This window comes from Gorilla gorilla, chromosome 11 (assembly GCF_029281585.2).
Source record: "Gorilla gorilla gorilla isolate KB3781 chromosome 11, NHGRI_mGorGor1-v2.1_pri, whole genome shotgun sequence".
In the NCBI taxonomy this organism is placed as follows: Eukaryota; Metazoa; Chordata; class Mammalia; order Primates; family Hominidae; genus Gorilla; species Gorilla gorilla.
The window spans coordinates 122,637,114-122,654,891 of record NC_073235.2 but is presented as its reverse complement, the minus strand read 5'-3'; the positions used below and the strand labels follow the sequence as shown (position 1 = coordinate 122,654,891).

At 40.1% G+C, this 17,778-nt stretch overlaps 1 long non-coding RNA gene across 1 annotated transcript in view; it reads right to left on the bottom strand.

Moving 5' to 3' along the window:
• LOC129532166 (uncharacterized) overlaps window positions 1–17,253 on the bottom strand; it is a 266,092-nt gene extending 248,839 nt beyond the window's left edge. Inside the window, exon 1 of the long non-coding RNA XR_008677807.2 lies at window positions 16,949–17,253. This is a non-coding gene — a long non-coding RNA (uncharacterized lncRNA). The remainder of the gene's footprint in view (window positions 1–16,948) is intronic.
• Between the last annotated feature and the right edge of the window lie 525 nt (window positions 17,254–17,778).

The following is a 17,778-nucleotide window of genomic DNA, read 5'->3' as shown; positions in this document are numbered from 1 at the left end:
CTCCTTAGAGCTGGCCACATCCCATTCATCTTCCTATTCTCAACTCCTACTGCAAGATCTGCCTACTGGTAGGCAACTACTATGTGCTTGTTAAATAAACGATGCAGACCTTGACCCCCAGCAAGTTTGTCCCTTGCCCAAGATCACAGCTAATTAGGAACAGAAATAACCCAAGTCTCCTAATTCCCAGCCCCTTGTGTTTCTTTCTCAATACCCAGAAATGAAGTAGGATATTTCCCTGACCCCTTCACAAGTGGGAACTGGAGAGCACAGGCACTAGAACTAGCCACTGCTTTGGTGCCGGCAGGGGTGGACTCTACTAGCTTGGTCCCACTGTGTTCCACCCTCGTGGGAGGAGGGGAAGCACAGGTGAACAGGTGCAGGAGCCAGGGCAAGTGTTTTTGGGTGCCAGCAGGAGAAAAACTATGTGGGCCCCACAGCAGTGTCTAGTGGGGTGCCTGTGACCCCTAGGGCCCCAGAAGGAGTGTTACAGTGTGCTTTTAGCTTTGCCATCTGCAAACAGCTTAAGTGTTAACAGCTCAGTGGAGGATCACTGTGACAGCCTTTTGCACCCACACTTGTGGCACCCGAGTTCTTATCCAGCATCCAGGAGGAATGAGATCGCACAAATGAATTGGAGATGGGCAATGCAGGGAATTTTATTGTCGATGAAGGTGGCTGTCAGCTGGAAGGTGAGCTGAAAAGGGGACAGAGTGGGAAAGGAAATCTCCGAAGTTACGACATCAAGCTGTCCCTCTGAAGTCAAGCCGCTTCTATCTGACATCCAACTGTAGTCTCTGACAGTCTCCAACACTCTCCTACATCCAGCTGCTTCTCCTCTCTGCTGGCTAAGCCTGGGGTTTTTATGGGCATAGGATGGAGGGCAGGGCGGGCCATGGGTAGTTTTGGAAAAGGCAACATTTGAGCAGGAAAACAGGGATGTAAGTTCTCACTTTGGGCTACAGTATCAGGCTTTTCAGCTTGAGGGTAGGGCCCTTGCCAGGGACTCACCCTTTTCTGCCCAGAATTTCCTTGCATCTTGTCCCTATCTGAAAGGGGTCAGAGATTATTAATAATGGCTTCCACTTATTGAATACTTACATGCCACATCCCTCCTCCTGTACTATGCATACATTATTAATCTTTGTTACAACCCTAAATGATAGACAGTCCCTATTTTACAAATGCCCAACCAAAGGAGGCATTTGTCCAAAGTCACAGACCAAGTAAATGGCAGAGCTGGTGAGTGGGCCAGACCGGCCTGTCCCCACATCCCATGCTTTCTCACCCCAGCATCATCTCCTCCCTAATGAACAGAAACCAAAAACATTTGTTGAAATGAATCACAAATGGCAAAAAACCCTTGTTACCAAACCACACTGAGGCCTGCTCACCCAGTGCAGTAAGGCCAAACATTTACACCTGAGATTTTGCAGAAAAGGAAAGAGAAAGGGAGGTGTTTGTTTATGGGGCACTATGTAAGAGAACTAGGTCGTTCATGCTTAAGACCCCCCTCCACAGTGGCTTACAACAGCGGTGCCCAATCTTTTGGCTTCCCTGGGCCACATTGGAAGAATTATCTTGGGCCACACATAAAATACACTAACCCTAATGATAGCTGATGAGTTAAATAAATAAATAAATCACAAAAATATCTCATCATGTTTTAGGAAAGCTTACAAATTTGTATTGGTCCACATTCAAAGCCATCCTGGGCCACATGCGACCCACAGGCTGTGGGTTGGACAAGCTTGGCTTGTAAGCAAGGGTTTTTAAAGTCAGGGCTAAATTTCAGGGAAGCGGAAGTTACAAGCAAAATTATAAATCAATACATGAGGTTAAACGGGTTTGTCCTGAAAGGGTGTGTGATATCTTGAAGTAGGGACTTACAGGTCATAAGTAGATTCAAAGATTTTCTCACTGGCCAAGGAAAGGAAGCTTTCTTTAGATGCTTGGGGTCAGCAGAAAAGAATGTTAGATCTGGCCCATGGATCTGACTTCCTCCAGGCCCCTCTGGAAGAAATTTAGGACAAAGAATGGTTCTCAGAACTCAGTCCTCAGTTCTCCCTTATCTGAGGTCTGAGTGCCAGTGGATTCACTAGGTGGGGGTCTGGGTTTCTGAAAAAGAACCCAAGGACTAACTAAGATGTTATCTTTAGTTTCTACAGGGGACCAAACGTCTCCTGACCCTAACTTCTTTGGCTATTGTTTTAAGCTATTATTACTTTCTTTCTTATCAAGTCACTCACTAACTTCTCAGGGCTAGCTAGATGCCTGGAATTTCCCTTAAAGGAACTCCAGGTACTTCTTCATTTTCATGCCTGAGAAGGAACCAGCAGACACCTAAGAGGGGTCCATGCTCCATCTCACCCTGACATGACTCAATAAATAGTTGATGAATTTTTTTCAAAGGCATGAAAAACACTGGTTTCCTTTCAGTGAGTATGTTATGAAAAAAATCGGAGTCAAATTAAAAATAAGAAAGGAGAGAAAAAAGTGTTTGAAGAAGTTGTTGTACCTGTTTAAATAGTAATAAAACACAAACTAAAGTCCTTTCGGTACAAAAACATGAAGAGGTAAAATCTGCCTGAGAGTTGGGAGGACCCGCAGGATTCTGGGAGCAGCTGTCTGCTATGTGCTTTGGTCCTGAGAGGTTAGTAATTTAAGGGGCTCATAAAAATAAGCAAACAAACTTTCAAAAGTCTGGACCTACATCTTCCTCTAAAAAGCCAACAAAGAGTTCCCGCTAAGAGATTGTCACAAACATACAAAGAATCATATTACAACCTCAGCAGTCTTACCTACAGCTTGGAAATGTGATCTTTTCTGCTCAAATGTGGTTGAAGTTTGTTGGGACTGGAAAATAGATTACTCTTTCCTTAAAAGGGCACGCTGACTGCTCTGTGGCTAGCACAAGCAGGTTATATCTTGGCTGATTTAGACTTTACTTGTGTCAGATCGGACCCAAACATGTGTCTGGTCTGATTCCCCCTCTTATCCAGACAGCCGGGATCATGTGGGCTTTGGAGATTTGAGCCCCAGGATACTGAATGCTGGTCTTGAGACTCAAGCTCCACATGCAAGAATAAGAACTGCAATCAATTTAGAATACTGACTCCAACACCTTGGACTGTTTGAACAAAACAGAAGCAGGAAAGATATAGTCCAGTCTCCTCATTTTATAGATGAGGAAACTGAGACCCAGAGAGAAGGAACCTGTGGACTTACGGACTGTTCTGGAAAATGCCAGTCTGGAGATCACAAGGCCAGTCTAGCAGAATGGCCATGTTTGTTGTTGTTGTTGCTGCTTCAGTTGGAATTAATTACAAACATTTAAAAATTAGAAAGCTCAATATGGTCGTTCCTAAACATAGAATTACCATATGCTCCAGCAATTCTACTTCTAGGTATGTACCCAAAAGAATTGAAAGCAGGTCAGTCAAACAGATATTTGTACACCCATTTCCATAGCAGCATCATTTACAACAGCCAAAAGGTGGAAGCAACCCTTGTGTTCATCAACAGACAAATGGATAAACAAAATGTAGCGCATACATTCATAAGTGAAATATTATTCAGTTTTAAAAAGGAAGGAAATTCTGACACATGCTGCAACGTGAATGAACCTTGTAAACATGATGCTAAGTGAAACAAGCCAGTCACAAAAGGGCAAATACTATGTGATTCCACCTACACGAGGGACCTAGAGTAGTCAAATTCATAAAGACATAAAATAGAACATTGGTTACCAGGAGTGGGGAGTTATTGTTTAACAGTTTGGGTTTTTCTTTTGGGAAGATGAAAAAGTTCTGGAGATGAATGGTAGTGATGGTTACACAGCAATGTGAATGTATTTAAGGTACACTTAAAGACGGTTTAAATGGTAAATTGTATGTTATGTATATTTTATCACAATTTAAAAATTAGATGTTTCTACGTAAATACCCAGACTTCCAGTGTCATTTGAAAAATAGAAGGGCTGGTGACAGTGGGCCCGCATCCCCACAGAAATCTGCACAGCAGCTGCCCCCTTAGAGAAGATGCTCTCCCATTTTGTGTGGCCACCCCCTATGCCCTCTTCATCCCTCTCCTTTATCAGCTGGGCACCTGAAGCCACCAGTTCCCAGACTTGGCTATGTGAAAGGAAAATATCCTGGGCCCCCAAAATCACTAAGCTAAAGGGAAAATTCAAGCTGGGAACTGCAGAGGGCAAACATGCCTCCCATTCTATTCAAAGCCATCCCTCTGCTGAAATAAATGCATATGTGACTGCCTCCTTTGGAAAGGCTAATCAGAAACTCAAAAGAACGCAACGGCAACCGTTTATCTCTCATCTACCTGTGACCTGGAAGCCCCCCTTCCTACTTCGAGTTGCTTCAAGTTGCTTTGAATTCTCCTGCTTTTGCTTGAGTTGTCCTGCCTTTCTGGACTGAATCAATGTTCATTTTATATATGTTGATTGATGTCTCATATATCCCTAAAATGTATAAAACCAAGCTATGTCGTCAGAACCTCCTGAGGCTGTGTCGTGGGTGCACGTCCTCAACCTTGGCAAAATAAACTTTCTAAATTAACTGAGACCTGTCTCAAATTTTGGTGGTTCACAGCTACACACTGGAATCAGCTGGAGAACTTTCTGAATACCCCAAACCATACCCCAGGCTCCACCCCAGATAAGTGAATCAGAATCTCGGAAGGGTGGGGCCCAGGCACCAGTAAGTTTTGAGAGCTCTTGAGGTGATTCTAAGAGGCATCTGGAACTGAAGACCGCCTGGGTTCCTGCTCTGGGACTTGGCTGCACATTGGTATTACCTGGCGAGCTTTAAAACTGACTGACGTCTCCTCCTACGGGTTCTGTATTAATTGGCATAGGGTGTGGCAGGAGATCAGGATTTTTAAAAAGTTTACTGGGCCATTGAATATATGGCAAAGATTGAGATCCATTGTTCTGGGCATTTGAGTTTATATCCCATGCTGCAGACACACAGCACTTATTTCACCTCCACCCCACCACCCTGCCAAATTAAATACATAAATAATACATACAATTATGTTATATGTTTTATATACATATGTATACTTGCATACACACTGTTGGCTAAAGGAAAAAAATGTCAAGCTTTTAAAGAATTAAAGTTAGTTTCATTCAAAAGTCCTATGGAGGACGATAAGACTGTAAATCAAGGCCTCCAGCCACGGAGCAGTCCTGGAAGACCACCAAGGCAGTGTTTCAGCCCATTGCTTACATACAGGTGGTGGAGGTTCTGAATGTGCAAATTCATCTCCAACTTGTTCAGAAGTTATATCGAAGTAAGGATCATATCAAGGCTTCAGTGTGAGAGTATATCTGGTCATAGATTACAGAAGCATAGTCACCAACCCCGTTGGACATTATCTTCTGTGTAGGAAAAGGCAGAGCTAAGTAGTGACTCAGGCAAGAGACATGGGAAGCACGTGCCTTACCCCATTTTGTCTTCAAAGCATCTTTCCAGAGAGCTGCAGGTTGTCACTGAGTCAGGGGGTTTGGGAAATTATGCTGGCAAGCAGAAATGAACAAACATGGCTTCTTACATTTGTTACTTTGTCTACAAGACACACACACACACACACACACACACACACACACACACACATCCTATGAGATCAGTAATTTAAGAGCTCATAAAAATTAGAAAACAAATTGCGGCATGCACACCCCGCCCCCCCCACACACACACACAGAGTCCATTAGCCCACCACCTTACTCTCCGTGGTTGACTCCAAATTCATCCCACAGACCAGAGATAAAGCTTCATTGGAACACACAGAATAGTTTTCACATTGGAGTTCTAGTGATGAATGAGTAATCGTAGTTTCTTTGGAATTGAAGACAAAACCTACTCTTTTCTTGAGCATTTACTGCACCCATGCATTTTCTTAGCTATCTCGTGTAAACCTCTAGGGCAACACAGTGAGGGAGACACTGTCATCCTCATTTTCAATGAGGTAAGTGTAAAGACCCACATGGTGATTACTTTGAAGGGAACACCACTCCTTTGAATGTATAAGTCCTGGAATTTTTCTTCAAATCAGCCACAATCTTTTACAATCACACCTTGTATGTTCCCAGAATGTTCTGTTAAATAGGATTTTTGTAATGTGATTCTCACTTTAAAGGCACCAAGGGAATTTGGTATTTTTAGGGAACACTTCAGAGAACCATTTTATAAAAACAAATAACCCTTTAGTGCTGTGAACACTAAATTCTTAATGTAGCTGTTTTGTGAGTTAGGTGTTTTTTCAGAGCTGATTTTTTTCCAGTACACTGAATCTGTTTTCAATGCATATCCCAAAAAGTGTATGAGTAAGTAAGAGAAGATTTAAGAAACTAAGTGTTCTGAGTAGAAGTCGTAAGCTTTCAAAGTCTGCCCTCTAACATAATAATGATAAAGAAATTTTAAGCTCCCTCCCTCTCTCAATTTTCCAGCTGCAAAATTTGAGTCATTTCTTCCTAGAAGAATGTCTAATAGAATTTAAGATCACGTCTCTCCATTCTACCTAAGTGGCCTTTCTATCATCAATTTTCTGTCATTGTGGCAGACGGGCTGACTGTCTGCTGAAAGGCTGGGGTGACTTGGTTGGCTAAAACAACAGCACGGACCATCCCTAACCCAACTGTTCTGTACTCCATTGTTAGTAACATGAGAAAAAAACTAACTCAGTTGCAATGGTCTACTTGGTTGTACCATAGGCAGAGAAACAAACAGAGGCATAGGACTTTACAACAGAGTGTTCATTTTAAAAAGAGAACTGAAAAGTCAAGTGTTTTACAAGCTAGCAACCAAGTACAGCAGTTATATCCTAGGGGCCTAGCAGAGATAACCTCTCAGGAGCTACTGGTAAAAGAAGGGGATGGAACACAGAACAAACCCCTGGCACTGGACTGAAACTTAGAAGAAGTTGCATGTTAAAGTACGGGCAAGCTTTATTCAGAGGCTGGCTTCTAAATGTTCAGAACCCAAATTCACAGGTGGTGGTTACATTCCCTAAGTAGCCTAGAAATGCTTATTTAGTCCTTAGCATTCTTGGAGAGCAGCCCAGACACTAGCTTTGCTAAGGTCTGGGCCCTAAAATGAGGTAGGTGACATGATACTGGGGAAAGAGGAGGAAGTGAAAAAGATAGACATAGAGAAAAAGTAAAAGGTAGAGGTAGTGAAATATGTTGGCCTGAAACAAAATTCTGAAGTAATAAACATTTAGGTTTGACATTTCTCAATCTCACTTTTTGAACTACATTCCCAGTACTTCATCAAATTAACACTCAGGCCTATACTCTCTCCACCCAGTGCTTAAAACTCATCTTTATCTGCTTAAATCAGAGCTCCATTGAGAGAATAGAGGAGATGTTCCCACCAGACTAACCCTCTCATAGAAAACAGCTATAAACTCTTTTAAAAATATAAAAATTAATCCTAAGGCCCTAAACAGTCACCAAAGCAGTGAGAAAATGGAGGAGGGTAGAGGGAGTCTTGCTTAGGAGAATGCTGAGTGCTTTTATAGTTCTTTGTCTCTGGACTCAGTCAACACTAGGCCAGACAGCTAAAACTGGTATCGAAAATCAGCAGTCTTTTAGCTTGGATAATGAGTAGACAGTGGTGTGACCACCACAGCTGGAAAGCCAGAGGGGAAATCCTGGAAAGGGGGTGACCAAGGAGAGTGCTAAATTTTTCATATAAACTAAGCCCAAATCTCTGGCTCATCCCTAAACTATGCATAGCACAGGGCAGACCCCAAGAAGCCCAGCCAGGGCTAAAAGATCTGAATACATATTTCATCTGCTGCCTTCCTCAAAGGAAAAAGAGTTTGAGTCTGAGCCCAGCTAATGCTGCTGAAACAAACAAGCAAAAAAATCAGTACTCTTCAGAGGAACATAACAGAATTCAGAGCCTCAACAACATATTTCTTACAATATACATACAGAACACAATCCAAAATTGCTAATCATATATTGATACAGGAAAATGTGACCTATACTCAAAAGAAAAGGCAATCAATAGTGACTAACCCCACAATGGCCCAAATGTTAGAATTAGCAGGTAAGGATTTTAAAGCAGTTTCTATAACTTAAGAATGAAAAAGAAAAACTGGCTCATAATGAAGAAACAAATAGATAATTTCATTAAATAGAAACTATTAAATGATTGAAATTCTAGTACTAAAAAAAGAACACCTGAAATTTAAAAATCGACTAGATGAATTTAACAGAAAACAAGATAACAAAATAGAGCACCTGTGAACTTGAAAAAAAAAATCAATACAAATTATTGAATTTGAAAAATGGGGAAGAATTGCTTTTTAAAAAGGAGAGTATTGGCCAGGCACGGTGGCTCATGCCTGTAATCCCAGCATTTTGAGAGGCCAAGGCAGGTGGATCACGAGATCAGGAGATCAAGACCATCCTGGCTAACACGGTGAAACCCCGTCTCTACTAAAAATACAAAAATTTAGCCAGGCATGGTGGCGGGCACCTGTAGTTCCAGCTACTCGGGAGGCTGAGGTAGAAGAATGGCATGAACCCAGGAGGCGGAGCTTGCAGTGAGCCAAGATTACGCCACTGTACTCCAGCCAGGGCGACAGAGCAAGACTCCATCTCAAAAGAAAAAAGGAGAGTATCAGCATTCGCTCACAACTGCAATCTCAGCAGTTTGGGAGGCTAAGGCAGACAGATTGCTTGAGCCTAGGAGTTCAAGACGAGCCCAAGCAACACGGCAAAACCCAGTCACCACAGAAAAATACAAAAATTATCCAGGTGCGGTGGTACACACCTGTAGCCCCAGCTACTCAGAAGGCTAAGGTGGGAGGATCACTTGAGCCCAGGAGGTCAATTCCACAGTGAGCTGTCAACACACCACTACACTCTAGCCTGGACAACAGAGCAAGACCCTGCCTCAAAAACAAAAAGGACAATATCAAAAGATGTAACATACGTATAATTGGAATTCTAGAAGGAAAGTAGAGAGAAAATGGGATAGAAAAAATATCTGAAACAAAGCAGGGCACAGTGACTCACACCTGTAATCCCAGCATTTTGGGAGGCCGAGGCAGGTGGATCACCTGAGGTCAGGGGATCAAGACCAGTCTGGCCAACAGGGCAAAACCCCATCTCTGCCAAAAATACAAAAATTAGCCAGCATGGTGGTGGGTGCCTGCATCTCAACTACTCTGGAGGCTGAGGCAGGAGAATCACTCAGGAGGTGGAGGTTGCTGTGAGCCAAATCACACCACTGTATGCCAGCCTGGACAACAGAGTGAGACTCCATCTCAAAAAATATATATATATTTGAAACAATAATGACCAAAAATTTCCCAAATTAGGGGAAAGAAATTAAATTTGCAGATTCAAGAAGCCTAGTAAGGGCTGAGCGCTGTGGCTCACGCTTGTAATCCCAGCACTTTGGGAGGCCAAGGCAGGCGAATCACAAGATCAGGAGATCAAGACCATCCTGGCTAACACAGTGAAACCCCATCTCTACTAAAAATACAAAAAATTAGCCAGGCGTGGTGGCGGGCGCCTGTAGTCCCAGCTACTCAGAAGGCTGAGGCAGGAGAATGGCGTGAACCTGGGAGGCGGAGGTTGCAGTTAGCTAAGATCATGCACTCCAGCCTAGGTGACAGAGTGAGACTCCGTCTCCAAAAAAAAAAAAAAAGAAAGAAAGAAAAGAAAAGAAAGAAAGAAAGAAAGAGAAAGGGAAGCCTAGTAAACCAAAACAGAATAAATAAATAGAAAAATACAGCTAGGCACATTATAATCAAACTGCTAAAATCAAACAAAGAAAAAGTCTTGAGTGCAGCCAGAGAAAAACAACACATTATATACAGGAGAATAATAATATGAATGACCATTGACTTCTGATCAGAAAAAAGAATGAATACCAAAGGACAGTGAAACAACATCTTTATGATGCAGGAAGAAAAATCTGTCTACTTGAAATTGTATGTAAGAAAAATATCCTTCAAGAATAAAGGAAAAATAAAAACATTTTCAGATACACGAAAACTTAGTGAACCCATTGCCATCATACCTGCACTACAAGAAATGTTAAAAAAAATTATTCAGACTGGAAGGAAATGACCAGTTGAAACTTGAATCTTTAGGAAAGAATTAATAGTATGAGAAGTGGTAAAATACGGGTTAAAAAATTTATATTTTCTATTTATTTAGAAGACATATGAGCTCTTAGAGCAAAAATTTAACGTCCTATTTATTTTGTGGTTTATGACACATAGATGTAATACATACGACAACTACAGAATAAAGGATGGAAGGTGAGGGTAAAAGGGACAAAGAATCTGAATAGTTCTTGTATTTTTTATAAAATAGTACAATTTTAACTCTATATGAATACACTATGAAAAATTAAGGAATTAAGGTTATATATCATAATCTCTAGAACAGCCAGTTTTTAAAAAAACTGTCAGGAAGTATTCATTCCTATTAAAAAAAAAAAAAGCTTAAGTTTACAGAAAGAATTCCAAGAAAATGTTCACAGCAGCTTTATTCATGAGTCGAAAACTGGCATGCATTAACAGGACAATAGCTAAGCATCCTGTACTATATTAATACAGTGGACACATACAACACTAAATAACAAAAGAGAAGAACTACTGATACGTGCAGCAACAGGAATGAATTTCAACAACATTAAACTTAGTAACAACGTTCTAGAAGAGATTCAATTTACCTATAGTGAAAAATTACCAAACTTGGAATAGGGCAAGATTTGCTTAAGAAAAAATGAGGGAACTTTCCAGGGAGAGAGTAATGTTCCATATCTTTTTTTTTTTTTTTTTTTTTTTGAGACAGAGTCTCGCTCTGTCACCCAGGCTGGAGTGCAGTGGCGTGATCTTGGCTCACTGCAAGCTCTGCCTCCCGGTTTCACTCCATTCTCCTGCCTCAGCCTCCCAAGTAGCTGGGACTACAGGTGCCCGCCACCACACTCGTCTAATTTTTTTGTATTTTTAGTAGAGATGGGGTTTCACCATGTTAGCCAGGATGGTCTCGATCTCCTGACCTCATGATCCACCCTCCTCAGCCTCCCAAAGTGCTGGGATTACAGGTGTGAGCCATGGCACCCTGCTGTAATGTTCCATATCTTAATAAGAGTTTGTATTACACAAGTATATGCATTTGTCAAAACTCATTGAAGGGCATGAGTAAGATTTGTGCAATTCATGATATGTAAATTTACCTCAAAAAAATAATGGGGTCAGACGCAGTGGCTCATGCCTGTAAGTCCAGCACTTTGGGAGGATGGGGCAGGAGGAGTGCTTGAGACCAGGAGTTTGAGACCAGCCTGGGCAGCATAGTAAGAGCCCATCTCTATAAAAGTTTAAAAATTATCTGGGCATGATAACACACACCTGTAGTCCCAGCTACTTGGAAGGCTGAGAGAGAAGAATCACTTGAGCCCAGGAGTCTGTACAGTGAGCTATGCTGCCACCACTGCACTCCAGCCTGGGTAACAGTGCAAGACCCTATCTCTGAAATTAAAAAAGTAAAAATTGAACAATAAACAAATATCAAACTCTAGTTAATGATATATGTGTTAAGATATATAGGGAAAAGTGCTCTGGTGTCTTCAATTTATTTTGAAATGCATCCAAAAAAATGAATTAATGGATGGTGTATTAGTCCATTTTCATGCTGCTGATAAAGACATACCAGAGACTGAGCAATTTACAAAAGAAAGAAGTTTATTGGACTTACAGTTCCATATGGCTGGGAAGGCCTCACAGTCATGGCTGAAGGCAAGGGGAAGCAAGTCACATGTTACATGGATGGCAGCAGGCAAAGAGAGAGCTTGTGCAGGGAGACTCCCATTTTTAAAAAACCATCAGATCTCTTGAGACTTATTCACTATCACGAAAACAGCATGGGAAAGACCGGCCCCCATGATTCAATTATCTCCCCCCAGGTTCCTCCCACAACACATGGGAATTCAAGATGAGATTTGGGTGGGGATACAGCCAAACACAGGAATGAAGAGATAGCTACGTAATAAAGAAAAATGCCAATGTTAAAATATAGGAGGTAGCTTATAGTAAGCTGAATAATGATCTCCAAATGTGTGCACACCCTAATCCCTAAAACCTGTGAATATGTTACCTTACACAACAAGAGGTATTTTACCAATGGGATTAAGAATCTTAAAACACAAAGATTATCCTAGAGTATCAGAATGGGCCTAACGTAATCCCAGGGTCCTTAAAGAGGGAGGACCCTGGCAGAAGGCCAGAGGCAGAAAAAGTGGTATGACTGCAGAAGCATAGAATGATGTGACCACAGCCAACTAATATGCACATCTTCTAAAAGCTGGAAAAGGCAAGGAATAGATCCCCCCTAGAATTTCCAGAAGTAACACATCCTGCTAGTACCTTGATTTTTTATAAGCCTCATTTTAGACCTTTGACCATCAGAATTGTAAGATAATACATTTGTGTTCTTTCAAGCCACTAAATTCATGGTAATTTGTATAGGAGCAACAGGAAACTCATACATAACTATAACATATATATGGCTGTTCACTGCATAATTCTTTGGATTTTTCTGTATATTTGAAAATTTTCATGTTAAAATGTTGAAATTTTTAAAAAGCTTCCATTGGCCAAAGGTAGGAATAGGTCAAATAAAAGCTAACTGAACTATTTTACTCCAATATCTGCTCAGCTAACAATTTCTCAACCCTGTCAAAGTTACTTAAAGGTTTTAAGTAGGACCCCTGTGAGTCATTAGAATTTTAATTGTTCTGATTAATAAAATCGATAAAATTCTATTAATCTTATTTATCTCCTACTGATTGATAAAATTACTATCTGTAGGAGAGAAAGTGAAATAAAATTTTCTGGAGAATGCAGAAGAAATCATTGTTTTTATTTAAGGAATCCATCACACAGAGAGGTGGGCCTGGCCTGGAAATTCTCCTGGATCCCATTCCCTCAGACGTTACCATTGTTTATTTCTTCCTCTACTTCTGAACCCACAGGTCCAAATACCCAAGATGTATTGTTATATCAGGTTGGTGCAAAGGTAATTGAGGTTTTGGTCATGACTTTTAATGGCAAAAACCACAACTACTTTTGCACCAACCTCATAGTTTATTGTTTCTCTTCTTCCCAGGAATCCAGGAATAGAAGGAAGAAAGTAGGATGTGGGTAGGGGCCAGCAGCAACTCTTTGATTGGGTCAATGACTTATATGTAAAGATTATTTCTAAGTTAAGTGCTTATGAATCAGAAATCAGCTTTATTAGAGAAAACTAGTCTCCTTTTTACCCAAATAATGATCAATTTTGGTCTTTTCTCTTTTTCTTCTTTTTTTTTCCTTTTAGATTTTAGTCACCCAAATCTAGAAGTTAGCCTTCATTATATTATTCTAAAAGTATTACTGCCTTTAAAAAGAACAGTAAAAATTCATACTAATGAGAAAACAAAAAGCAGGCAAACCTTAAGTTGATCTTATAATTTCTGGTTCCAAATGGCAAACAAAAACTTAAACAAAAATTTTACACCAAGTTGATAGGCTAAGCCATGAATAAAAATAGTTATCATAGTCATGCATGAAAGAACTTGTACACACCCTCTACACAGTTGTGTTCTCAGAAAGGGGGAGATCTGACTTCTCAAAATCTGTTTTTCAAGCAAAATGAATAAATATCTCCAATATTTTATAAGTGCCAAATATGGCAGATGGCATTTGCATGGGGATTACATAATCACACTGAAAACCAACCATAAAGTTCTAAGAATATACACAGAGTGAAAATACCTCTAACTCATCCTCTCACTAACCAGAAGAGCTGTGCTTCAGGAAGGGCCCACAGTCTTTGAAGGCTACATGGAGAATTGCAATCAGGGGAGAATTCCATTTCTCTGGCTCAAGAATGAAACTGAAATCAAGAGTTCAGTCAGTGCCAGTGTTTTCTCATTATCACAAACAGCCCAGTGATTTGAACCTAACATAGCCAGTGAATTCAAGGAGGATCTACTTTGTAAACCCTTGAATTATTTTCATGAAACATCCAAATTTTTCCATTTTTTAGTTTTTCGAGCAACAGATATATCTTCAGCAATCACTTACATCCTGTTTAGTGCTAAGCTTTAATCATGTCTCAATATACATTTTGGATAAATGAATTTGTGAATATGTGAAGTTATGTTTTAATACATGGTCTTGTTCTGTAATGAAACATGAGGGAAAATCTTTCTTCCCCTCAATCAGACCATAACCTCTTTCTTTTTAGAAAGGGACACAACATTTATCCCATTGCACCTAGCAAAGGTGGCACATTTAGCCTCTCTACAAATACACGTTGACTGGTTAATATGGCTATAGATAGGCAAGTACAAATCTTTGTATGGTCATATGTTTTACGTTTTTTTGAGTAAATTCTTAGAAGTGGAAATGCTAAGTCATGTGGTAAGTACATGTTTGACTTTATAAGAAATTGCCAAGCTCAGGATTTACAAGTAGCTATGTTTACAAGTGGCTATATTGTTAAACTAGCTTTATTGAGCTACAGTTTTACATAAAATTCACCAATTTTAAGAGTACAATTGGATGGATTTTAACAAAGTTTACAATCATGTAACTACCACTATAATCAAGACGTAGAAAATTGCCATCACCCCAAAAAGTATTTTCCTGCTCTTCCATCTCCCTACTCCCTAACCCCAGGAAACCACTGTCTATCACTATTGTTTTATGTTTTCTAGAATTTTATATAAGTTGAATCATACGTGTCTGGCTTCTTTCACTTACCACAATGCATTTGATATTTATCCACACTGTTGTATCAATAATTCATTTTTTTAACTTTTTTTGAGATAAGGTTTTGCTCTGTTACCCAGGCTGGAGTGCAGTGGCACAATCACAGCTCACTGAAGCCTCAGCCTCCTAGGCAGAAGCAATCCTCTCACCTCAGCCCCCCAAGTAGCTGGGACTACAGACGCCAGCCACCACGCCCAGCTTTTTTTTTTTTTTTTTTTTTTTGTAAAGATGGGATCTAATGATGTTGCCCAGGCTGGTTGCAAACTCCTGGGCTCAAGTGATCCTCTTGCTTCATCTTCCCAAGGTGCTGGGATTACAGGCATGAGCCACGGTGCTTGACCCATTCTTATTCTTGGGTAGTATTGTATGGATATATCAAAGTTGATGGATATCTGGATTGCTTTCAGTTTCGAGCAGTATGAATAAAATGGCCATGGACAGGCAAATATAAGTCTTTGTGTGCTCATATGTTTTATGTTTTCTTGGGTAAATTCTTAGGAGTGGAATTGCTAAGTCATGCAGTAAGTATATGTTTGAATTTATAAGAAACTGCATTCCCACCAGAAGTATATAAGCATTCTGGTTGTTCCACATCCTCATCAATACTGATGGCTCATGGTGGTATCTCATTGTGCAGTTTTAATTTGAATTCCTCTAATGACTAAAGTCATGAAATACCTCTTCATGTGCTTAACAGATTAATTCCAGTCACTAGGTTTTGTGCATATTATTAAGAACAGCATCAGAAGGGTCAAACATTTTCTTCTAGAACATAGCCACTTGTAAACCCAGAGCTGGGCAGAGTCTTGAATGACTGTCTTGAGATAAACCACACCTAGAAAAAGATACACGCCTAAAAGGGATTCATACTTTAGAACAATATTTCAAAACTAAAGTTGGATAGTTAAGGCCAGATTAATTATCCATTTCTTCTTCCTTAGGAGAGAGAGGGGTGAAAAAAACTCTCATCTCACAAATAGATCTGGAAATGGTGCAGCAGTTCCTTCTCTAACAGTCTTAACTAGACACCCCCACACAGCACATCACTAGCTATCAGATGGCCATATGAGATGTGAAGCCTTCAGAACACTAAATTTGCCTCTCAAAAGAACCAAATGTTAAGCTGTACCACACATGTCGTTAGTCTCTTGTAGTATTCAATTTTCTCTTCATCTTATTATTTTTAGGTGGAATTCAAAACACCCACCACGGATTTTTTTTTTCTTATGAGAGAGAACGTTGTTTTGGTAGAAAATGTGTTTAACTCCTAATCATTTGTCAGGGTTTTTTTTTTTATATATATGAGATGTAACTTTCCATCTACTTAAAGTACAGTAAATTACTCATATTCAGGACATCAAAAAATGTTACCTCTTTACTTAGGAAAAGAATAAAATCAGTCTATACAATTATCCTCTCCATCACTAACAATCTTGAAAAAAAGTTCCAGGGAACTACTTCTCTCTATAACCCTTCCAAATTCTTCACTAGAAATTAGTATAGGCCCTGGGTCTCTCCTCCCAATTTTTGTCTTCACTCCAACTGTATACTGTAAAGCTTGCTCGCCAACCATTAAGTTGGAGAATCAAGCTCAATAGATTGGATTTTTTTCCAAAACAAGAAGTCTCTTCAGAAGTAACTTATATCATAACCTTATTGCTTTTCATCAGAAAAGAAGAAAAAAAAAGATTTGAGGCAAAAACCCATTTACAGCTGAGATCCATTAATTTGCATCATCTCCTTCTGTATCCTTAATTTGTACTTATATCTGCTTGGTGATTACAAATTTAGTTGGCCAGCCCACTCTTTGACTCTGTGGGTACAAAAGTATGGCCAGGATGAAATGAATAAATCTTTCTTTCAGGGACTCTGGATGAATCTATTCTCTTTCATAAACCGTGGGTGATGGTAACTACATCTGTATCAATCTAGATTTCAGTTTCCACCTTTAGGATAAAGGGACTATTCCATTTTTATAAATATTAAATGCTTGATTTATTTCTTTAACAAGAATATTTTCCAATGTGACACATGCCATTTTAAATAAATATAAGTTTAAATTAAACATAAGTTTAAATGCCTAAGATTTAGCTAAAGAAACAGACCGGGTACCAGATGAGAACAGTGTGTTTCATTCACTTACGTGTTAATTACTCCAACAAGGAATAAGTCCCCAGCGACATTTTTCTTGACATCCATCCATCAGCTCTTTTGTGGAAATTGAAGTTTCAAAATTCAAAAGGATTGATAAACACAATTACAGCTTGCCTCCTTTTCTATTTTCTCATAGTAGTCCTTTGCCACAATCCATCTCTATATCCAGCGCCAGGACCTTTTAACTCCCAAATAGTTGCCCCTGCTGCCACCCCCAGTATACTCCAAAACACCAGCCCCATACCATTCATGAGCTAACCTTCGTTCCCTTCATCTCTGCAGCCACAGGAAGAAGAAAAACATGGTCTAACCCATTTTTGTAGTTGTGCCCTCTTGTGACTAAAAGACTTGGTATGCTTGAAGCCAAATTCACAATGCAATGTGCAGCAGAGGCATGAGGGAATCTGAAAATAGCATTCTTACAGCTCAAAGCACCATCTTAATAAGAAGAATCACTGATTTTGCTTTATAAAAAATTCACTACACATGGTAATTATTTAAACCATGCATTAGTAATGCCTTCCCAATATCATATATATGTCCAAACACGGTTATTCCCTTTAACAATAAGTCCACTTGTGGGTATAGGATAAGGGGAGAAACTCAGCTCATGCTGCCCTAGTGAGCTGCAGATGCAGAGCCCAAGAAGGGTTACAGGCTGGGGCACAACAAGGGTGGGCCAGTGCCCTAGAATTCTCAAGCTACCTGTGCCAACGGCTCTCTTCCTCCTTGCCTCCTCCCCCGACTAGAGCAGGGCTGTAACTATGCCACTTTGGAACAGTTCTTCCATGAGGTTGCTGCAATAAACACTTGCTGGTG